At 46.4% G+C, this 25,486-nt stretch overlaps 1 protein-coding gene and 1 non-coding gene across 2 annotated transcripts in view; one reads left to right on the top strand and one right to left on the bottom strand.

The window, feature by feature from the left end:
* LOC124544788 (glucose dehydrogenase [FAD, quinone]-like) overlaps positions 1-25,486 on the top strand; it is a 116,117-nt gene that overhangs the window by 39,274 nt on the left and 51,357 nt on the right. The window lies entirely within an intron of this gene.
* Positions 6,485-6,559, bottom strand: Trnas-cga. The gene has a single exon. It is a non-coding gene; the product is annotated as a tRNA-Ser (tRNA).

The following is a 25,486-nucleotide window of genomic DNA, read 5'->3' as shown; positions in this document are numbered from 1 at the left end:
ACAGATTTCACGAATGAAATATATGGAAGCTCGATTTAAGCTTCTCTGTCAGGGGCTGTAAAGGGTCTGCAGATGTTAAGGGGACTGATGTATTGTCAAAAGCTCAGGTATAGAGTCCACAACTCGAGAAGACAAATGAAACGAAGTCATTGGATGTTAAGTTCACTAGTAAGTGCGAGTAATACGCAGGTGCACTAGCGAATTGTACCCACATTCGCCTTCTCGCTGCGTCATAACTTTGATTTTGCGATTCAGCGTCTCGGGCCGTTGGACGTAAAGGAAAACTTCCTACAGTGTTACGGCGCTACCGCTGTTCTCGGTGAGGTCTGCTGCACTCCGCCCTGGGCGCTCGGTCCTGGTAGCGTTCACCGGTTCGCCTGCTTTCGGCGTGTTTGCCGTTCAGCAGTTTCATCAGCACAGCCCGCAGTCCGCAGTCCGCCTGCACGCGTAAACCACCAGCGACGAGCGGAGCGCGTGGGGGCGGCTGCTGCGAGCGTCTGCTGACGCAACTCGCAAACGAGAGGCAAGCGGCGGCCAACTTCACAGAGGAAAACGTTGCCTTACTCGACGACAATGGCGAATTACTGCCTCAGTGAAATCGACAAGAAACACCCCGAAATCTCATCTGCAGTCTGCGCTACGAAACAGCCAGTATACCGTCGAAAGTGTTTTGATGTGAAACGACCAATACATCCAGCTGTGACTGAAGCAAACGCCACACTCAGGTTTACTCGAAAAATCCGAAGGAAGTGTATCTCTGGCAGTAAAAAGAAGTCGCTTACAAATACCTGATTTGGCCAGTTCTGCGCATTGTTCGTCGTTCTGGAACCCTTTATGGTTTGGATTAAAGGAGATACTCCACGATTCATTGGAGGTTTCATTTCGTCAGCAAGAGAAACGCTCAACGAACGGAATTGTTAGAAGTTACAAGAAAAATGTGGTGAACTGCGAAGAACCATTCACTCACGAAATTCCTGGAGACTACGTTCCAAAGAGAGTTATCAGAAATACTACTGCTTTCAACGTGTATCTCTCGTAGGGGAACTACAGCCATAGGGTGCAGATTTCTGTGGGAGACGGACATTCTTTACGCACTGCTGTCTTGTCAGAGCGAATTTTTCGAGCTGAGAGGGCGTGCGGTTTGATGTCATAGGGTAGGAATCGAGACTCGATTACGGAAGTGTACTGCGAAGTGAGGATACAGAAAATATAGAGTGGAATAAAATAATTATTAAAAGCGAGACAAATGTCGACGCAAGGCTGTCTCGATTTCAAGAAGCTCAAGCGCCTTAAGACTGACAATCATGCGCAAGTGTTAAGAAATAGAGACGGCCCTATCGATGTTTAAGATCTATTAATTTCCATGGAAAATATTCCAGATTTGCATTAATCAGAGTAAAAATGGTTTCGTGAGGAGTGCTGACTGCGACGATGTCGCAGCTTGTGAAGTACCTTAAGGTTGCAAATTTTATGTAATAAACAGTGGCTTCAGTTACAAGTTCTCTTGGTTATCTATTAAACCCAAGACATTACTTTATATACTTAATTTCGATAAAAGATCATGTGAACTGCATCAAAAGGTCGAAATAGTAGCATGGAACTGGTAATATCTTCTCTTCTTACATGCCTGTAACTACTTCACCGATGACTAATTTTTCGATGGCTTTTATTATACAGGGTGTTCCGAAACTATACGTTCAGATTAACACAGGAGGAACAGAACATAAAAATAAATATGTTTACTTGTGATACATTTGGTCCCTGACGGTAATTCCTACCGCCACGATTTACATAGAAGGTAGCCTAGCAGTGGCATTCACAGAAACTGGCCGAATGCGCACCCATTGGCCTGCATGTACGCAGTACATCGTCCAACCATCAACAGTCGTGTCCGTTCCAAGATTGCTGCCATGTCCACAATGGTACCCGCAGCGATGAAACTTCCAGGACGATCCAAGGTGCTGGAAGTATATTCTTTGTCTAACATTCAAAGATATGTTCTCCAGCAGTTGTGATTGGTTGGTCGATTTGGGGGAGGGAATCAAACAGTGAGGTCATCGGTCCTATCGGATGAGCGAACGATGGGGAAGGAAACTGGCCGTGCCCTTTCAAAGGAACCATCCCGGTATTTGCCTGAAGCGATTTAGGGAAATCGCGCAAAATCTAATCAGGTAGGCCGGACGGGGGTTTCAACCGTCGTCCTCCCGAATGCGACGCCAGCGTGCAAACCAGTGTGCACCTCGATCGACCAGCAGTTGTGCCAACACGGGTTCCACAGAGATACGACTTCTCCGCCCGTTAAGGAGAAACGGAAGAATGTATGCTGCAATCACCGAGAATGCCGGTCCACTCATGGATCGCTGTTGATGAGCAAGAGGTCGAGTACCTAGTGGATCATCGTGTGTCGAAACACGCAAACTGTGGATATTTGAATGTCAGTACACTTTCCCAGTCAGCGACATCGACCCAATACCTTACGTCAGCAACACTAACAAAATGTTCCCGAACATTAAAAGCTGAGTTCAGAAACGAAACTTTCTACATCTACATTTATACTCCGCAAGCCACCCAACGGTGTGTGGCTCCCTATTTTGTTCCAGTTGCGTATGGTTCGCGGGAAAAACGACTGTCTGAAAGCCTCCGTGCGCGCTCGAATCTCTCTAATTCTACATTCGTGATCTCCTCGGGAGGTATAAGTAGGGGGAAGCAATATATTCCATACCTCATCCAGAAACGCACCCTCTCGAAACCTGGACAGCAAGCTACACCGCGATGCAGAGCGCCTCTCTTGCAGAGTCTGCCATTTGAGTTTGCTAAACATCTCCGTAACGCTATCACGGTTACCAAATAACCCTGTGACGAAACGCGCCGCTCTTCTTTGGATCTTCTCTATCTCCTCCGTCAACCCGATCTGGTACGGATCCCACACTGATGAGCAATACTCAAGTATAGGTCGAACGAGTGTTTTGTAAGCCACCTCCTTTGTTGATGGACTAAATTTTCTAAGGACTCTCCCAATGAATCTCAACCTGGTACCCGCCTTACCAACAATTAATTTTATGTGATCATTCCACTTCAAATCGTTCCGCACGCATACTCCCAGATATTTTACAGAAGTAACTGCTACCAGTGTTTGTTCAGCTATCACATAATCACACAATAAAGGATCCTTCTTTCGATGTATTCGCAATACATTACATTTGTCTATGTTAAGGGTCAAGTGCCTATCCGCTGCAGATCTTCCTGCATTTCGCTACAATTTTCTAATGCTGCAACTTCGCTGTGTACTACAGCATCATCCGCGAAAAGCCGCATGGAACTTCCGACACTATCTACTAGGTCATTTATATATATTGTGAAAAGCAATGGTCCCATAACACTCCCATGTGGCACGCCAGAGGTTACTTTAACGTCTGTAGACGTCTCTCCATTGAGAACAACATGCTGTGTTCTGTTTGCTAAAAACTCTTCAATCCAGCCACACAGCTGGTCTGATATTCTGTAGGCTCTTACTTTGTTTATCAGGCGACAGTGCGGAACTGTATCGAACGCCTTCCGGAAGTCAAGGAAATTAGCATCTACGTGGGAGCCTGTATCTAATGTTTTCTGGGTCTCGTGAACAAATAAAGCTAGTTGGGTCTCACACGATCGCTGTTTCCGGAATCCATGTTGATTCCTACAGAGTAGATTCTGGGTTTCCAAAAATGACATGATACTCGAGCAAAAAACGTGTTCTAAAATTCTATAACAGATCGACGTCAGAGATATAGGTCTATAGTTTTGCGCATCTGCTCGACGACCCTTCTTGAAGACTGGGACTACCTGTGCTCTTTTCCAATCATTTGGAACCTTCCGTTCCTCTAGAGACTTGCGGTACACGGCTGTTAGAAGGGGGGCAAGTTCTTTCGCGAACTCTGTGTAGAAACGAATTGGTATCCCGTCAGGTCCAGTGGACTTTCCTCTGTTGAGTGATTCCAGTTGCTTTTCTATTCCTTGGACACTTATTTCGATGTCAGCCATTTTTTCGTTTGTGCAAGGATTTAGAGAAGGAACTGCAGTCCGGTCTTCCTCTGTGAAACAGCTTTGGAAAAAGCTGTTTAGTATTTCAGCTTTACGCGAGTCATCCTCTGTTTCAATGCCATCATCATCCCGGAGTGTCTGGATATGCTGTTTCGAGCCACTTACTGATTTGACGTAAGACCAGAACTTCCTAGGATTTTCTGTCAAGTCGGTACATAGAATTTTACTTTCGAATTCAGTGAACGCTTCACGCATAGCCCTCCTTACGCTAACTCTGACACTGTTTAGCCCCTGTTTGTCTGAGAGGCTTTGGCTGCGTTTAAACTTGGAGTGAAGCTCTCTTTGCTTTCGGAGTAGTTTCCTAACTTTGTTGTTGAACCACGGTGGGTTTTTCCCGTCCCTCACAGTTTTACTCGGCACGTACCTGTCTAAAACGCATTTTACGATTGCCTTAAACTTTTTCCATTAACACTCAACATTGTCAGTGTCGGAAGAGAAATTTTCGTTTTGATCTGTTAGGTAGTCTGAAATCTGCCTTCTATTACTCTTGCTAAACAGATAAACCTTCCTCCCTTTTTTTATATTCCTATTAACTTCTATATTCAGGGATGCTGCAACGGCCTTATGATCACTGATTCCCTGTTCTGCACTTAGAGTGTCGAAAAGTTCGGGTCCGTTTGTTATCAGTAGGTTCCTTATCGAAATATAACTGTTTTGAGTCTCTAACTCCTGTATTAATTTGAGAGAATTGTTTCTGAACGCCCTGTATAAACGGTTAATAAACATTGTAAATATAGCGAGACTGGAGTAAGTATTACACCACTTGGCCACGCAAGGTAGCCGCGCGGTCAGGGGCGTTTTCTCACGGCTCCCCTTGTCGGAGGTTCGAGTCCTCCCTCGGGCATGGGTGTGAGAATGTGTGTGTGTGTGTGTGTGTGTGTGTGTGTGTGTGTGTGTACATATGACTTCTGAAATGTCGTATACGTCCCACAGTTCACCTCGTGTTCCGCAGAAGGTGTAAAGAGTGGCTGGGCAGGGCAGTTTCGCTCTGCCCAATACGACAAACCGTCGTAACACAGTCAAGGACGCCCGGTGCATTAAGCAGACTCCTTTGTCGCGAGACACACTTTCTTCTGGTCGCCCGGAGAACGCAATGCGTGCGCCTGCAGAACGGGACACGCAGACACTGCCGCAGCGCCATTGACCCCGATCCGTGTTCTCGGAAACGTGAAAGCGCCGGCTAGCACCATCGTAGGCTAGCGCAACCTCAGCGTACTGTGTCTTTAATGGGGGAATTACCCCGTGTGGCCCATTTCCGTTAGTTCATTGCGTGAGGTTCAACTTGTGAAAATACTGAAGAAAGAATACATTACACGTTTTATTGTACAGAAATCTGTATACTCCGTTTCATATCTACGAAAATAAAATAAATTGTTTGAAGTGCAGAACTTTAGTTTTAATTGGCTTTGAGTGTGTAGTTACAGAGTAAGGTGTAAGTTATTTTTTTCAGGTCACGCTCCATTCAGAAGCTGTCGCACGCAGCGACCGTTATTTTTTTATCTAACACTTACCACGTGTGCTGAAGTATATCTACACAAACTTTTGTTGCTGTAGTTGTCGTTAATTGGGTAAATGACTTAACAGTTTTAAGTACGCCTATAGTTAACACCGTAACTCATCACGCAAACCACTAGGTACAATAATACCTGCTACTTGTAATACTTCAGCAAGTAGTGAAAAATCTTACGTCTTACACAAGAGGATGCTAACAAGAACCTTATAAACGCATGTGTGTTTCGACAATAAGTTTATAGAGTTGCTCACAAATTTGATAAGCGCTTATTGCAATAAGTACTTTAACAGTAGTAGAGAGTTGGGTCAAATGGCTCTGAGCACTATGGGACTTAACTACTGTGGTCATCAGTCCCGTAGAACTTAGAACTACTTAAACCTAACTAACCTAAGGACATTACACACATCCATGCCCGAGGCAGGATTCGAACCTGCGACCGTAGCAGTCGCGCGGTTCCGGACTGCGCGCCTAGAACCGCTAGACCACCGCGGCCGGCAGTAGAGAGTTGTTCTCCATTGTTTTCACTCCTCACAAAATCTGCCAGCAGCTGATCCATTTTATACCGCTCGGTGTTGCACTGGAAGGCCAGATGGTTTGGTTTTTCAGGCCACATTCGCTAATGACTGCCTGCAATATGTATTTTCATTAAAACAATTCTCTTTCGCGCGACAATGAAGTCATCTTTAAACGTTTGAACTTACAATACAATTAGTGGAAAGTAGCGTGCTTTGAAGATTGAGCGTAGCGTAGCCCTAACAGCAAAATAAAACTTGTTGCGCTGACAAATACTCTGAACTTCCATTGTTAAACTTCTGTCTTGTTCCCAGAATGAGATTTTCACTCTGCAGCGGAGTGTGCGCTGATATGAAACTTCCTGGCAGATTAAAACTGTGTGCCCGACCGAGACTCGAACTCGGGACCTTTGCCTTTCGCGGGCAAGTGCTCTACCAACTGAGCTACCGAGGCACGACTCACGCCCGGTACTCACAGCTTTACTTCTGCCAGTACCTCGTCTCCTACCTTCCAAACTTTACAGAAGCTCTCCTGCGAACCTTGCAGAACTAGCACTCCTGAAAGAAAGGATATTGCGGAGACGTGGCTTAGCCACAGCCTGGGGGATGTTTCCAGAATGAGATTTTCACTCTGCAGCGGAGTGTGCGCTGATATGAAACTTCCTGGCAGATTAAAACTGTGTGCCCGACCGAGACTCGAACTCGGGACCTTTGCCTTTCGCGGGCAAGTGCTCTACCAACGGACCTTGGTAGAGCACTTGCCCGCGAAAGGCAAAGGTCCCGAGTTCGAGTCTCGGTCGGGCACACAGTTTTAATCTGCCAGGAAGTTTCTGTCTTGTTATTGAGCTAAATGACCCTTTGCAGCATTTTCCCCCTTTACACCAGTGCTTTATTGGGATACGTGAGTATATCAGAGCCTAATGCCGCATATTATACGTGACGTTGTTATCCACTTTTTTCTCAGACGTGTATGAAGCTACTCTTATACACTGAAGAGTCAAAGAAAATGGTACACCTGCCTAATATCGTGTAGGGACCCCGCGAGCAAGCAGAAGTGCCACAACACGACGTGGCGTGGACTCGACTAATGTCTGAAGTAGTGCTGGAGGGAACTGACACCAAGAAACCTCCAGGACTGTCCATAAATCCGTAGGAGTACGATGGGGTGGAGATCTCTTCTAAAAAACGCGTTGCAAGGCATCCCAAATATGCTCAATCATGTTCATTTCTAGGAAGCTTGGTGGCCGGCGGAAGTGTTTAGTCTCAGAACGGTGTTCCTGGAGCCACTCTGTAGCAATCCTGGACGTGTGGGGTGTCGCATTTTCCTGCTGGAATTGCCCAAGTCCGTCGGAGTGCACAGTGGACATCAATGGATGCAAGTGATCAGATAGGATGTCACCTGTCAGAGTCGTATCTAGACTTAACAGGGACCCATATCACTCCAACTGCACACGCTCTACACATTTACAGAGCCTCCACCAGCTTTGTGAGTCCCCTGCTGACATGTAGGGTCCATGGATTCATGAGGGCCGGCCGGAGTGGCCGTGCGGTTCTAGGCGCTACAGTCTGGAACCGAGCGACGGCTACGGTCGCAGGTTCGAATCCTGCCTCAGGCAAGGATGTGTGTGATGTCCTTAGGTTAGTTAGGTTTAATTAGTTCTAAGTTCTAGGCGACTGATGACCTCAGAAGTTAAGTCGCATAGTGCTCAGAGCCATTTTTGATTCATGAGGTTGTCTCCATACCCGTACACGTCCATCCGCTCGATGCAATCTGAAACGAGACTCGTTCCAAAAGGCGACAAGTTTCCAGTCATGAACAGTCCAATGTCAGTGTTGACGGTCCAGGCGAGGCGTAAAGCTTTGTGTCGTGCAGTCATTAAGAGTACATGAGTGGGTCTTCGGCTCCGAAAGCCCATATCGATGATGTTTCGTTGAATGGTTCGCACGCTGTCGCTTGTTGATGGCCCAGCAGTGAAATCTGCAGCAATTTGTGGAAGGGTTGCACTTCTGTCGCTTTGAACGTCGTTGGTCCCGTTCTTGCAGGATCTTTTCCCAGCCGCAGCGGTGTCGGAGGTTTGATGTTTTACTAGATTCCTGATATTCACTGTACACTCGTGAAATGGTCGTACGGGAAAATCTCCATTTCATCGCTACCACGGAGATGCTGTGTCCCATCGCTCGCGCGCTGAATATAACACCACGTACAAACTCACTTAAATCTTAATTCCTGCCATTGTAGCCCGCATCTCGTGGTCGTGCGGTAGCGTTCTCGCTTCCCACGCCCGGGTTCCCGGGTTCGATTCCCGGCGGGGTCAGGGATTTTCTCTGCCTCGTGATGGCTGGGTGTTGTGTGCTGTCCTTAGGTTTAAGTAGTTCTAAGTTCTAGGGGACTTATGACCACAGCAGTTGAGTCCCATAGTGCTCCGAGCCATTTGAACCTGCCATTGTAGCAGCAGTGACCGATCGAACAAATGCGCCAGACACTTGTCTTATATAGGCGTTGCCGACTTCAGTGCTGTATTCTGTCTGTTGGCATATCTATGTATTTGAATACCGATACCTATACCAGTTTCTTTGGCGCTTTAGAGTATTTGTGGATGCGGGTTGATCCTGGTCGCTTATAGTAACCAATTTCCAGTAACCAGTTTCGCTCGTAAACGTTACCTCTAATGCGGGTTTGAGGACTGGCCCGTATCATTATGTCCGTTCTTTTTATCTTACGTCTTGTATTTTCACCGTGACTTGTTAAATAGTTGGGTGGTTCTATAATTTCTGATGATGATGTCTGATGGCTGCTAGTGTTGACAGGTGGTCGGATAAGGAGGTCACTATGCGCTCTGGTTTTGGTTCGGCGTCCCGTATGACTAAATACCATCTGACTTTCGGAAAAAGATCATCCACACAATTCCGAAGACTGCAAGAGGCGAAAAGTGTGAGAATTATCACGCAATCAGCTTAACAGCTCATGCATCCAAGCCAGTGTCAAAAATAATATACAGAAGAATGGAAAAGAAAAGTGAGTATGTGCTAGATGACGATCACTTTGGCCTTAGGGAAGATAAAGGCACCAGAAAGGCAGTTCTGACGTTGCGGCTGATAGTGGAAGCAAGAGGGAAGAAAAATCAAGACACGTCCATAGGATCTGTTGACATGGACAAGGCGCTCGACGATGTAAAATGGTGCAAAATGTTGGAAATTATGAGAAAAGCAGGGATAAGCTACAGCGAGAGACGGGTAATATACAATATGTACAAGAACCAAGAGGGGATAATAAGAGTGGAAGACCAAGAACGAAGTGCTCGGATTAAAAAGATTTCAAGATGGGGATGTAGTCTTTCGCCCGTACTGTTCAGTCTACGTGTCGGTGTTCGGTTCGTGGGGAGGCTCAGCTGCGCGCTCATCAGCGCCCGTACAAGGTCCCAATTTCGACACAGTCCACTTTTTACGCAATGCAATCTAGCCACTGTCACGAATGATGATGATGATGATGATGATGAAGACAACACAAACACCCAGTCCCCACGCAGAGATATCTTCAAACCGGCCGGGAACCGCACCAGGGACCCAGTGATCCAGAGGCAACAACGCTAGCCCCTAGACCACGAGCTGCGGACAGTCTATATATCGAAGAAGCTATGACGGAAATAAAAGAAAGAGTCAAGTGCGAGATTACAATTCAGGGTGAAAGGACATAAATGGTGAGATTCGCTATCCTCGGTGAAAGTGAAGAATGTTGAATGAAATAAACAAACTAACGAGGACAGAATATAGATTGAGAGCAAATCGAAGAAAGACGAAAGTAACGAGAAGTAGCAGCAATGAGAACAGTTAGAAGCTTGACACCAGAATTGGAGATGACGAAGTAGACGAAGTCAAGGAATTCTGCTATCTAGGCAGTAAAATATACACTCCTGGAAATGGAAAAAAGAACACATTGACACCGGTGTGTCAGACCCACCATACTTGCTCCGGACACTGCGAGAGGGCTGTACAAGCAATGATCACACGCACGGCACAGCGGACACACCAGGAACCGCGGTGTTGGCCGTCGAATGGCGCTAGCTGCGCAGCATTTGTGCACCGCCGCCGTCAGTGTCAGCCAGTTTGCCGTGGCATACGGAGTTCCATCGCAGTCTTTAACACTGGTAGCATGCCGCGACAGCGTGGACGTGAACCGTATGTGCAGTTGACGGACTTTGAGCGAGGGCGTATAGTGGGCATGCGGGAGGCCGGGTGGACGTACCGCCGAATTGCTCAACACGTGGGGCGTGAGGTCTCCACAGTACATCGATGTTGTCGCCAGTGGTCGGCGGAAGGTGCACGTGCCCGTCGACCTGGGACCGGACCGCAGCGACGCACGGATGCACGCCAAGACCGTAGGATCCTACGCAGTGCCGTAGGGGACCGCACCGCCACTTCCCAGCAAATTAGGGACACTGTTGCTCCTGGGGTAACGGCGAGGACCATTCGCAACCGTCTCCATGAAGCTGGGCTACGGTCCCGCACACCGTTAGGCCGTCTTCCGCTCACGCCCCAACATCGTGCAGCCCGCCTCCAGTGGTGTCGCGACAGGCGTGAATGGAGGGACGAATGGAGACGTGTCGTCTTCAGCGATGAGAGTCGCTTTTGCCTTGGTGCCAATGATGGTCGTATGCGTGTTTGGCGCCGTGCAGGTGAGCGCCACAATCAGGACTGCATACGACCGAGGCACACAGGGCCAACACCCGGCATCATGGTGTGGGGAGCGATCTCCTACACTGGCCGTACACCACTGGTGATCGTCGAGGGGACATTGAATAGTGCACGGTACATCCAAAACGTCATCGAACCCATCGTTCTACCATTCCTAGACCGGCAAGGGAACTTGCTGTTCCAACAGGACAATGCACGTCCGCATGTATCCCGTGCCACCCAACGTGCTCTAGAAGGTGTAAGTCAACTACCCTGGCCAGCAAGATCTCCGGATCTGTCCCCCATTGAGCATGTTTGGGACTGGATGAAGCGTCGTCTCACGCGGTCTGCACGTCGAGCACGAACGCTGGTCCAACTGAGGCGCCAGGTGGAAATGGCATGGCAAGCCGTTCCACAGGACTACATCCAGCATCTCTACGATCGTCTCCATGGGAGAATAGCAGCTTGCATTGCTGCGAAAGGTGGATATACACTGTACTAGTGCCGACATTGTGCATGCTCTGTTGCCTGTGTCTATGTGCCTGTGGTTCTGTCAGTGTGATCATGTGATGTATCTGACCCCAGGAATGTGTCAATAATGTTTCCCCTTCCTGGGACAATGACTTCACGGTGTTCTTATTTCAATTTCCAGGAGTGTATAACCCATGACGGACGAACCGAGGAAGACGTCAAAAGCAGACTAGCGCTGGCAATAAGGACATTCCTGGCCAAGAGAAGTCTGCTAACGTAAAACATAGGCCTTAGTTGGAGGAAGAAATTTCTGAGAATGTACGTTAGGAGCAGAGCACTGTATGGTAGTATAACATGGACTGTGGGAAAACTGGAACACACGTGAATCGAAGCGTTTGAAATGTGGTCGTACAGATTAATGTTGAAAACTAGCTGTACTGGTAAGGTAAGGAATGAGGATATTATCCCTAGAATCGGCGAGGAAAGGAATATGTGGAAAACACTGACAAGAAGAAGAGACAGCATGACAGGACACCTGTTGAGACATCAGGGAATAACTTGCATGGTACTGGAGGGACTTGTAGGAGGTAACAACTGTAGAGGGAGACAGAGACTGGAATGCGTCCATCAGATAACTGAGGACGTAGGTTGCAAGTGCTACACTGAGATGAAGAGGTCGGCACAGGAGAGGAAATCGTGGCGGGTCGCTAGAAATCAGTGAGAAGTCTCATGACGCTGGGGAAAAATGACTGTGCATTCATCTGTCTTAACATTCATGCCGCTGGGTCTCACTCAGGAGATGATGTTCACAGCCGCTGGTATATAGATGGACCTTAAAGACCTGGTGGTAGCGGCTTCTACCAGGCAGGATACACAATCCGAAAGTGTCCGTAGTAGTGTGGGTGGTGCTAGAAGTAGTATAGTGAGCATCTATGGAAATTGTAAGACTCGACACACATTCCGGGTACACTCATTAGATTCATGGAGCTCAAGCTAGAAGTGGAATAGTTGTAGGTTTTCTATTATGTTATATTTTCTATCATGTTATATTTTCCCTTGTTTCTCTTTTTTCTAAATTCATTCTAGTACATGCTACGTTTTACTCTAAGTACATATTTAATTGATTTCTTTTGTAAAGCGTCAAAAAGTTAATGATATCTTGTGTTGTCGGGTTTTCTGCAGCTTATCAGCATCGTACTTGCACGATATTTCGTTAAATAGTTCAAATGGCTCTGAGCACTATGGGACTTAACATCTGAGGTCATCAGTCCCCTAGAACTTAGAACTAGTTAAACCTTACTAACCTAAGGACATCACACACATCCATGCCCGAGGCAGGATTCGAGCCTGCGACCGTAGCGGTCGCGCGGTTCCAGACTGAAGCGCCTAGAACCGCTCGGCCACACCGGCCGGCTTATTTCGTTAACTTAGCTCGTAACCTTCATCGGGTGAAGGCATGGATATGGAAAAGGATCATCAGACGGAGTGCCAGGCGCAGGGGACCGAAAACGAAACGGCGACGCTCCAGCAGATCGCAGTGAGGGAGGGCGGACCGCAGGGGGAACGCCTGGTGGCTCAGAGGGGGTTCCGAACGCAGCACACCGAGGACGGAACACCCACGAGCGAGTGTGGTGGGTGCGGACCACAGAGGGAACACCCAGAATCGCAGCGGACGGCAAAGTTCCACAAGGTCGCAGCGAGCGGTCGCGGAATGCAGAGGGAACGCCTGCAACCGCCGGTGGAGGGGGGGAAGGCCACAGACCTAAATCCTGGACCAGGTCCAGGGATGGAAAAGAAAAAGCACTCGAGGAGCAATGTCAGGTCGCACCTGATGAAGGTTACGTGCTACGTTATCGAAATATCGTACAAATACGTTACTGGTGGCACTATTTTATTCATCCAGTACCCTCGTGTTAAGGTGTAGGTTGTTAGTTGGAAAGCTCTGTTACTGATTAATTCGCTTCCATCGTACCCCCGTTTCATTAGTAATGTGGCCATCATAAGCTTCCAACTGAAATACAACGGTATTTCTTGTTCTTCTAGGAGGATTTTGTTAATGGATGTTGTGATTAAAGTTGTCGAGGGATTTTGTTGAGATGCTTTAAGATACAGAACACATATATCCATTGTGTGTCATCAATACGATGTACGCTAGAATCATTATCAATGTCAATGAAATGAAATAAAGAAATCAGATGAAAACAAAGAAAGATTTTAAAGTACTTACTACCAAACAGGACTACAGCAGAAACTTTGTAAGGAGCACTTTGACAAAACACAGTATATACAGTTCCACACAGTAAATGGAATGACACCATTAATAAATAGAGACTTCGATCAGAAATCGGTAGCTAAAGTAGAATATTCAAAATTTCTAGGTGTATGCATTGATGAGGGGTTGAACTGGAAAAAACACACTGAGGATCTGCTGAAACGTTTGAGTTAAGCTACTTATGCTATTAGGGTCATTGCAAATTTTGGCGATATACGTCTGAGTAAATTAGCTTACCACGCCTATTTTCATTCTCTGCTTTCGTATGACATCATATTCTGGGGTAACTCATCATTGAGTAAAAGAGTGTTCATTGCACAAAAGCGTGTAATCAGAATAATTGCTGGAGCTCATTCAAGATCATCCTGCAGACACTTATTTAAAGAGCTAGAAATCTCACAATATATATATTCACTTATGAAATTTGTTGTTAACAATCCGAACGAATTCAAAAGTAATAGCAGTGTACATGGCTACAACACTGGGAGAAGGGATGATCTTCACTTCTCAAGGTTATATCTAACTTTGGCTCAGAAGGGGGTAAATTATGCTGCCACAAAAGTCTTTGGTCACTTACCTAATACCATCAAAAGTCTGACAGATAGCCATATAGCATTTAAAAGGAAATCAAAAGAATTTCTTAATGGCAACTCCTTCTACTAATTAGATGAATTTTTGGATATAGTAAGTGGGTAATTTCCCAACCCCCCACAAAAAATTATTGAATGTCATGTAATATTCTGTGTAATGTAATATCTTATGTAGACACCTTTTATTAACTTGACACGCTCCACATCATTACAAAGTGTCGTATTCAAGATCTATGGAACAAGTACTAATCTAATCTACGCATATGTACAGCAGAAAATTAAGCAGGAAATTATCCAAAAAAGACTGTCGTTCCATGGGCACATTCAAACAATGACATTTGTCAAACACAATCAAAAGTGTACGTTTTGAAAAATGAAAAGGTAAGAAAGTGCATGAAGATATAGAAGGAACTTGAGAGAGGACAAAATAAAGAAACTGAAGTCTGAGGCGCTCATCCTGCGAACGGGGTTTTGTCGCGACTGCAGCTGGAATGCAGCCTTTGTTTCGCCGCAGCATCAGGAGGGGGAGAGGGATGTCCCCCGATACTCAGTTTGACAGGACGCTCAAGGGACAAGGGGCCGCCACAGAGGGAATGGACCGAGGAGAAATCTCCCCCCCCCCCCCTGCAGGGCCGGAATCAGGTGCCTTACCCGCCACATCACCACAACCACGCCCACCTGGAGAAAATACGGAAGCAATATTAAAGTGGTTTCCGAGAAGCAAGGGACTAAAACTGAAAGCAAAAGGAAGGAAAGAGAGAGAAAAAGATGAAAGAACATTGGAGAGTGCGAAAAGCTAACTTGTTGGCTTAGATTGGTGCATCGCTGGCCTGTAAAGAAAAATAATAATGAAAACCAAAAACAGAAATTCTTTTTGTTGATACGATGTACCTCCATGCCTTAATTCACTTACTTTCAACTCTCACTGGCTACCAGTTACTAGAAATCTCTCTCTATCGCCGAGACACTAATCTTTTCTTCTTAAGGCGAATATGGGAAAATCAAGTATATTTGGAGAAGGTACACCATTAAAACTGTATATTTTGTGAAAATGTCCAGGGACCATACTTGGTGGTTATGAATTTATTAGAATCATTGTACTGCATTTTGGGTTCTCAGAGAAGTCAACGTATCCGCCCTATCTTAGATTGCGTGTCTTAAACTCGTGATGTAGAAGTGCTGCTGTCTCTGAGGTCATCTAGTCTTTGTTTCCTCTACGAAACTCGTAATATCCCAAGGCCATCACTTGATGAGACTTGACTTCGTGCCAGATAACTACTTTTATCTTCAACAAACTTTGTTACTTTCCCAGAGAGAAGCTGTCCCAATTGCCTAACAGAGTAGTAATTAACAACTTCCCTGCGAGATCCCTGCACAGCATTGTTCGAATCGCAGTTAATATTTCCTCCTGTAAATACCATTTCTACCTAAGCGTCAGACCTGAAGATGTAAACACTGCAATCGCTCAGATGAATGATGATCTGTCTTCAGCAGTGACATGGGCGAAAAACCTGGGGCTTAAACTAAATGCAAAAAAGACGCAAGTAATCTTAATAGCCCATCAGAAATTAATAAGTTCAGATTTCCGCGAACGGCTACCTCCTATTATGCTCGACGGTACTCCAATACCATATCAGAAAACAGTGAAGAACTTGGGTGTAACTTTGGATGAGCATCTCAACTGGGCGGAGAATACAGTCGCAGTGTGCCGAAAGACGTCTGCTTGTCTCTATGCTCTCAAAAAGTTTCGGAACATATTTCCACAGGACTTGAAACGCCAGCTCGTGCAAGCACTCGTTCTACCGAACCTCTACTATTGTGATGTGATTCAACAAGGCATGAGTAGTGAAAACAAAAGACGGCTAGAGCTAACCATGAATGCCTGTGTGCGTTACACCTGCAACATTCGCCGACATGATCATGTTAGTGCTTCATACTCCGAGCTAGGGTGGCTGCGGCCGGACAAATTGCGTGACTACCACACTCTATGTCTACTTCACCGACTCCTCGTCGCGCAAGCACCCCAGTACCTTGCTTCAGAGATTAAAAACCTGTCATACCATCATAATCGAAACACGAGGTCACTCTTATTTGGTGTCCTAACTGTGCCCACTCACAAAACAAAAACTTTTGCAAACTCCTTCTCAGTTGCCTCTGTCCGCCTCTGGAACAAACTGCCCCTTACCTTGCGCAAAATTCAATCTCCTGCTGCTTTTAAGAAGAAGTTGAAGCATTTCCTACTATCATCCTCATAAAGTTCTCCACAAAATTAATGTACAAGGCCAATCCTCTCATCTGTCAAATAGCAAAGGTAGCGTCTCCTATATTGCTCCTGAGATGGCTTCCTCTTCATCTATCTCTCTTGGCCACGCAATCTTCTTTTCCTTTATATTTCCTTAATTATGTTTCATCATGTCTCTCTATTCTTCTCCTCCCTTCACCATGAGTCTCCCTCCTACTCCCTGCTGCTAGCACTCCTATCTAAAATCTGTCTCTTCAATAATGTCTAATTATAACAGTACTTATGATCTACGAATATAAACTCTATATGTATGTATTTTTCGAGGTGTATCTTTCTAATTGTTTATTTCACTTTTTGTACTAGATGTAGTTTAACATGCCTACTAAAACAAATGAATGTAAAATAAGTAGAATGCCTGGTTAGATGTAAGAGGGGGCCTGATGGCCCTAATCTTGCCAGGTTAAATAAATAAATAAATAAATTTCCTACAGGAAAATTTGTCAAAAAAATGCATTATAGTTGCATCAACCAGAAGAGAACTATTTCGATATCAACTATATTATAAAGAATTAAGTATGTTCAAAAGGAACACATTAGTGAAGAACAACAGAATTACATGTGTATTGTTTTCCACAAAGCCTGGTTTCTGTGGCTATGAGTAACACATCGTGCCATCGCTGTTTGGTGACGTACTTCTTTATTTGACTATGGATTACTTTTAAATCATGTTCCTAGGTACACGAGGGATGTTCAATGAGTAATGCAACACTTTTTTTCTGAAACCACTTCAGTTTTATTCAGGATTAGAATGACCCAGTTTATTCCCCATTCTTTTGGCTAGAGAAACCTTACCTTTAAACGTAATCTCCGTCCAATGCGACGGTCTGAGCCCACCTTATTGCTGGCGTGGCGCCTCTCTGCTGGTCCACGTCGGAGCCAACATCCGGCTGAGCCACGTTCCGCTTCCCGCGGGGTCCATCATCCACTGGGCCACACAGACGGAAGTCGGAAGGTGCGAGATCCTGGCTGCAAGGTTGACGAGGAACAACAGTCCAGTGAAGGTTTGTCAGCTCCTTTGGGTTGCGTACACTTGTGTAAGGCCCTGCGTCGTCACGGACTGGTGAGGTTCGTTTCCATTTTTGGGCTGACGAACACGTTGAAGTTGGCCTTCAGTTTCCTCAGGGTACCTCAATACACTTGAGCGGTGATCGCCGAATCGTGAGGGAGGACATCAAACAGAATAGCCTCTTCAGAGCCCCAGAAGGCCGTCGCCCTGACTTTATCGGCTGAGGGCGCGGCTTCCAACTTTTTCTTCGGAGGAGAGGTGGTGTGGCGCCACTCCACGGAGTACCGTCTGTTTCCGGTTCGAAGTGGTGAACAAATGTTTCGTTGCCGGTGAAGATGTTCGACAAAAAACTGTCACGGTCAGCTTCGTAACGTGCAAACAATTCCGCACAGATGATCCTCCGTCGTTCTTTATGGACATCTGTTAGGCGCTGAGGAAGCCAGCGGGCAAAGACCTTCGAGTATGCCAATTAAGGGACGAGTGTGTCAGCACTGCCACCAGAGACGCCGAGAGACGCAGCCAAGTGTTTGACTGTGATCCGCCTGCCGATCACTTCCAGCGTAGCCGTCCGCTAGTTCCGACACCGCTGGAGCCGCAGCCGCAGCCGCGTCCAGCCACTGCGCGGCACATCGGACAGGTCTGCGCGACTTTGTTGCGTGATGACAGACGCTTCGGCCAACGACTCACCGTGCTTTTGTTCACCGCCAGGTCTCCGTAAACATTCTGCTGGCGCCTATGAACATCTGCGATGCTTTGGTTTTCCGCCGAAAGAAACGCAGTGACAGCTTTCTGTTTGGAACGCACCTCCGTCACAGACGCCATTTTGAAGGCCACGTTCGGCGCCGCCACCCTCGTGAAACTATAGAGGCTAGAGGGGGAATATTCCACGATTACCCATAAATAGTTCCGCATTTTTTCAATCGAAATTTGCCGAGAGCAAATGTATTACTGGAGACCCTAGTATTCTGTTATCTGCTATCGAAAAGCACTCAATGATGATGATTACGACGTTAGCTTTCTGGGGAGCCAAACTGCGCGATCATCAGCTCCCGTACAAAGCCCCCTTTTTACACAATCCAGTCTAGCCATTGTCACGAATGATGATGATGATGATGCAAGGATGAGGGCTACATAAACACCCAGTCCCCGGGCAGAAAATCCCCAACCCGGCCGGCAATCGTACCCGGGACTCCGTGATCTAGAGGCAGCAACGCTGAAAACTAGACCACGAGCTGCGGACGAAAATCACTCAACTACACTGGGATTTTTGTACAATGTATACCACGGACGACCGCATAAATTTTCCCGTGGAGGAACTGGGGGGCTATACTTTCAAACTGCCATTTTTATATAAATAAGTACCCCATATTCGATATGTGTCATGCCCTAAGAACTAAATGTTATAGGTGACCTTCAATCTTACAGAAGTGAAGTTTATGCACTCAGTGTATGAACAAAAACCCTGTACTCAAGATTCCACGAATGCTGCCCTCTCCACTCCCCCTCCCAGCCCTTGCTGACGCGAGTGATGTAGACACTGACAGTTGTAATATCCACAGATGGCATACGCCGGGGAGGATAGTGGTGTAGGAAGAGACCAACTTCCATTTCGCCACGCATAGTTAGGCTGTCTTACCAAGTGCAAGTGAGACGTAAATGTTCTTAAAATAGCCGGCCGGGGTGGCCGAGCGGTTCTAGGTGCTACAGCCTGGAACTGCGCTACCGCTACGGTCGCAGGTTCGAATCCCGCCTCGGGCATGTATGTGTGTGATGTCCTTAGGTTAGTTAGGTTTAAGTGGTACTAAGTTCTAGGGGACTGATGACCTCAGAAGTTAAGTCCCATAGTGCTCAGAGCGATTTTGTTCTTAAAATAAGCTCTTCGTGGATCATAAAGAAGTTCGTTGGTATTAGTTTCGGTAAAATCTTCTGCAGCTGGACTGGGTACATATTCTGGCTATAAGTCCGTGAATTATAGTAATGAAAGTTCTGACTTTCGTCTTGTTGGTAAGGCGCATTTCGTAATATCGAACATTCTTCGGTTATCTGTGTATTCTGTGTCTCTTACGGAAGGAGCCCAGTGCTGTCCAGTCAGGATGTGGAGGGACCCAGTAAGTGCAGCCCTCGCTCTGCGCACGCACATCTGGCTGGCTGCGCTGCGACATGGGCCTCTGTCCAGTGTGAGTCGCCTGCCTGTCCCTCTTATTGTCGCTCGTAGCTTTACTGTGAGGAAGTAGACCCTATTATCTACATGAGCAGTACACGCTGGTCTCTTACTTCAGCTAATCGGTACACGACTACCATTTAAATTACACGTGCAGGGAACTGTAACAAAGATTTGCACCCCTTCCTCCAACTACAATGACCCTAATAAAATGACGCACGCAAAAGCAACAAAATGACCCTCCACGAGTTCCGATGGTATGTGATGTTATTTCAGTGCTTGCAATATCGAGTAAATTTACAAAGAGCTGTGCAGTATGAGCCTGCTGATCGCATGACATTGCTCTCACCTCTGGCCTGGACACAGGCACTAATTCGGCTGCGAAGGGTGCCAAAGCCATCGTATCCCCTCTCGAGGGAACTTGGCCCACAACAGTTGAAACTGGTTTTCACATCTCGGATACTGCACTGAGACATCTCGTCAGAGAGGGTCCCATACACAGGAGTACAGTACGAGCACCACAACGGGGGAATCTTTCTGGCTACGGGAGTACCTCACCAGCACGCAAACCGCTCATTCAGACATACGACGTGTGGAAGAGCATTATCCTGTTGAAAAATGGCACGATGATACTGTCGCATAAGAGCTAACAGGCGGGGACACAGGAGTCCGTGACGTACCGCTGTGCCGTCAGACTTCCCCCAATCACTACCAGCCCTCACCTCATGTAACGATGGCTCCGGTCACCGTCACGCCATGAGTAACACCGCTGTGCCTCTCCTAAACATTGCAAGAGTGGTATCTCTCCCCAGACCCCGCCATGCGCACCGACGATGGTCAACCGCAATCGTGAAGAATCTTAGTTCAGCGCTACACCGTTCAACAGCAGTCCGTGCTTCACTGCCACGGCACCGCTCCAAAAGCAGCGTATACCCCCGCCGGCGAAACATTGCACTTGACAGTTCGCTTTTTGTCTATTTAGGTTGGCTACACTGTAATAGCGATGTTGCAACAGCAGCCTCTATACACACAGCAGACGATACAGTTTTCCGTCCCGTCTCGTAAATGCAAGCGATTGAGCAATTACAGTGTATATAAAAACTCGTTTTTAGTTGTACTACAATGACAGGAAGTAAACAACCGTATAACAATACATGTAAAAGTATAACAATGCGCACCCTTTCGATAACAGAGCAAAGAAATACAAAAAACAAGCATCTGACGACTGGTACTTTCAAATCAATAATGTACGTAGTTTACAAAATAAATAATAACCGAGATTGCAATAAATAACCAACATTAGTAATTTTTCACTCACCAATTTACAGCGATAATGGCGCAATTCCATCCAGCTCGCCACCGTCACTGTTGTCCGACTCATCGCCAAAACCGTCTTCATCGTCGTCATCAGCAAGACAAATCATTAATTGTTCATGGCCACTGATAATGCCTCCTATTGTCTGTGCTGCTCGTATAAGCTTCTCGACGTGCTCTACTTTTTTTCTCCATGAGGCTGCATCCACAGTCACAAGAGCTTCACGCAACAGCTTTTCCACCTCTGTTATTGTAAAGGACTTGTTGTTGTTCCTTATATACATTTTTACATCACTCCATATTAACTCAATAGGGTTGAAATGGCAGTGATATGGTAGCAGCCTTATTACAGTATGACCCTGCTCCTTGGCAATTTCGTCTACTACATATGTAGGTGTCGTAGGCTTATTTTCTTTAACAAGAGAATACAACAGAACCTTTGTCATACTCACATCCGCTGCAATATTTCGAGCCTGTAACCACTGCACCATAACTTCTTTCCGATCATTTGTGGTTGGGGCTTTGTTCTGTATCACCGAATGATATGGAGCATTGTCCATTACAATTGTTGTAGGGACAGGAAATTGTTTTAAAAGGTTCCTGAACCACTCAACAAATCGTGTGTGATCCATATCTTCATGGTAATCACCAGTCTTTTTCGATCTAAAAACTAAAAGTGCGTCAGGGACAAAACCACTGGAGGAGCCTGCATGAACCACAATTAATCTAGCTCCTCTTCCCGTCGGCTGATGGCCGCTACTGCTGGGTGTGTTATCCGTCCAACATTTACTGACAGCTTCCCCGGCATTAACCCACGTTTCGTCTAGCCAAATTATGGAATGAATGTCTCTGCCCACAAGTTTGTGCAAGAAAATACTACGAGCGGTAACAATATGTGCCCTCTCTAACAGTACTTTGCGTCCGTCTAGCGTTTTGTAACGGAAACCCATATTTTTTAGCACAATTTTTAGTGATGTTTTACCACCCCTGAAGAGTTCACTTTCTTTTAAAGAGATTAATAACTTAGCTACAGTCGGATACTCTTTTCTGCTGTAGTAAGCATAAACATGCCTACGAATTGCATCAGTCTGGAAAGAATCTGAATCTGTGATAGGACTAGGCCGCTTTTTCTTCTTTCCCGGGGTTGATAAAAATGTATTATTTGATCCAGACAGCTCGGAATCATTACGGCTCACTTCAGTATCTTCCAAGTTTTGTAGTAATACTCCCTTACTTACTACGGTTCTTGCACTAATACCAAGAGTTTTCGACGTAGGTTCCACCACTTTGTCGGCAGGAATTGATGGCTGTCCATGAATGCTTACGTAGTTTTTCTCCTGCTCGTAAAACTCACGAGTTCTGCGTAATAACTCCAGTGCCTGGCTGTTTAGCGGCACCCCTCGACGCAAAGGATTGTCACTAAGTGAACGAAGTCTTTTCGGTGGCATTTTCCAAGTATGTACACTCACAACGTAACAAAAGTCACAACGATATAGCACACAGTACAACGAAAACACGCGGTAAACAACATACAATTCACGTTGTATACACATTCACTAAACAAAGCCGGCAACGCGGGAACTTTGACGTCACAGCACGTGAGTAACAGCTGTGCTCACTGCGCTGTGATTGGCTGGCGCCCCACGCTGAACGCCTAGCGCCTATCGTTCTTCACTTGTTACTCTGTTACGCTGCCAACTTCATGCGCAAACGTCAAGTGCAATGTTTCAGCGGCCCGGGTTTAGGCATGGCTTAACTCCCTGGTCCAGCTGCTGCTGGTCTCCAACCATTGACGCGGGAGCACACAGGATGTTGTAAGGAATCCACCACTTGTTCTGGGGTGGCAGGCACAGTGTGTTTGGTCCACAACACGGCGACCCTCCCCTGATGCGGTCAGGCGTAGTCAGCAACGGATCACCGTCACATCCGGAACCCCACATATCTGGATACTGCACCACTCGACCAGCCGGCCAAATGGGTAACCACAACAAGGCCCCTTTCAGACTCAGTCAAGTGCTGACAATGCTGTCTCTCATGCGTACGCGGCATCTCCTTCACAATCATCACTCAAAATCTCTCTTTGTTCACGCCCCTTATCCTAAGCATGAACAACACTAATGCAGTCTGGTGGCCGTTCTCCCTGTCACAAAGAACTGCAACTCTTAATCAATCACATAACCTCGCCCCCCTCCCCCTCCAGTAGAGTGCGCGTGTTCGAAGTCACATTGACTTCCTACCACGTCTCCTCGTTTTCTGGGTGCTTCATTTTTTTCGTCACTCAGCGTATAATTGCTGCTACGGTGACCTGGTTTGATATCCAGTGCTAAAGTCTTAACCTACAATGTTTCCAGGAGTCCTATACCGCTCAGAAGTGACCAACACACACTATGTGATCAAAAGTATCCGGAAGCCTGGCTGAAAATGACTTATTCGTGGCGCCCTCCATCGGTAATGCTGGAATTCAATATGGTGTTGACCCACTCTTAGCCTTGATGACAGCTTCCACTCTCGCAGGCATACATTCAATCAGGTGCTGGAAGGTTTCTTGGGGAATGGCAGTCCATTCTTCACGGAGTGCTGCAGTCAGGAAAGGTATCGATGTCGGTCGGTGAGGTCTGGCACGAAGTCGGCGTTCCAAAACATCCCAAAGGTGTTCTATAGTATTCAGGTCAGGACTCAGTGCAGGCAAGTCAATTACAGGGATGTTACTGTCGTGTAACCATTATGATCGGGTGCTCGATCGTGTTGAAAGATGCATTATCCATATCCGAATTGCTCTTCAACACTGGGAAGCAAGAAGGAGCTTAAAACATCAATGTAGGCCTGTGCTGTGATAGTGTCACGGAAAACAACAAGAGGTGCTGGCCGCCTCCATGAAAGAAACGACCACACCATAACATCACCGACTCCGAATTTTACTGTTGGCACTACACACGCTGGCAGATGACGTTCACCGGGCATTCGCCATACCCACACCCTGGCATCGTATGGCCTCATTGTGTACCGTGATTCGTCACTCCACACAACATTTTTACACTGTTCAATCGTCCAAAGTTACGATCCTTACACTAAGCGAGGCGTCTTTTGTCATTTACCGGCGTGATGTGTAACTTATGAGCAGCCGCTCGACCATGAAATCCAAGTTTTCTCAGCTCCCGCCAAACTGTCTTAGTACTTGCAGTGGATGCTGATACAGTTTGGAATTCCTGTGTGATGGTCTGGATAGATGTCTGCCTATTACACATTACGAACCTCTTCAACTGACGGTGGTCTCTCTCAGTCAACAGACGAGGTCGGCCTATACGTTTCTGTGCTGTACCTGTCCGTCCACGTATCCACTTCACCGTCACATCAGAAGCAGTAGGCCTATGGATGGTTAGGAGTGTGGAAATCTCGCGTACAGGCGTGTCACACAAGTGACACCCAATCATCTGACCAAGTTCGAAGACCATGAGTTCCGCGGAGCGCCCCACACTGCTCACTCTCGATGTCTAATGACGTCGCTCACCTAATATGAAAAACGTATGTTATTTGGGTGTCCGGATACTTTTGATTACATAATGTAGCTTCAGACAAGACACTTATACAGGATGGTACATTGATCGTGACCGGGTCAGATATCTCACGAAATAAGCGTCAAACGAAAAAACTACAAAGAACTAAACTCGTCTAGCTTGAAGGGGGAAACGAGATGGCGCTATGGTTGGCCCGCTAGAAGGCGCTGCCATAAGTAAAACGGATATCAATTGCGTATTTTTAAAATAGGAACCCCCAATTTTTATCACATATTCGTGTAATACGTAAAGAAATATGAATGTTTTAGTTGGACCACTTTTTTCGCTTTTGTGATAGATGGCGCTGTAATAGTCACAAATATATGGCTCTCAATTTTAGACGAACACTTGGTAACAGGTAGGTTTTTTAAATTAAAATACAGACCGTCGGTACGTTTGAACATTTTATTTCGGTTGTTCCAATGTGATACATGTACCTTTGTGAACTTATCATTTCTGAGAACGCATGCTGTTACAGCGTGATTACCTGTGAATACCACATTAATGCAATAAATGCTCAAAATGATGACCGTCAACCTCAATGCATTTGGCAATACGTGTAACGACATTCCTCTCAACAGCCAGTAGTTCGCCTTCCGCAATGTTCGCACATGCAATGACAATGCGCTGACGCATGTTGTCAGGCGTTGTTGGTGGATCAGGATAGCAAATATCCTTCAACTTTCCCCACAGAAAGAAATCCGGGGACGTCAGATCCGGTGAACGTGTGGGCCATGGTATGGTGCTTCGACGACCAATCCACCTGTCATGAAATATGCTATTCAATACCGCTTCAACCGCACGCGAGCTAAGTGCCGGACATCCGTCACGTTGGAAGAACATCGCCATTCTGTCATGCAGTGAAACATCTTGTAGTAACATCGGTAGAACATCACGCAGGAAATCAGCATACATTGCATCATTTAGATTGCCATCGATAAAATGGGGGCCAATTATCCTTCCTCCCATAATGCCAAACCATACATTAACCAACCAAGGTCGCTGATGTTCCACTAGTCGCAGCCATCGTGGATTTTCTG

Source organism: Schistocerca americana, chromosome 8, assembly GCF_021461395.2.
Source record: "Schistocerca americana isolate TAMUIC-IGC-003095 chromosome 8, iqSchAmer2.1, whole genome shotgun sequence".
NCBI lineage: Eukaryota > Metazoa > Arthropoda > Insecta > Orthoptera > Acrididae > Schistocerca > Schistocerca americana.
Note: the sequence above shows the minus strand (reverse complement) of the source record. Positions and strands in the feature narration are given on the sequence as shown.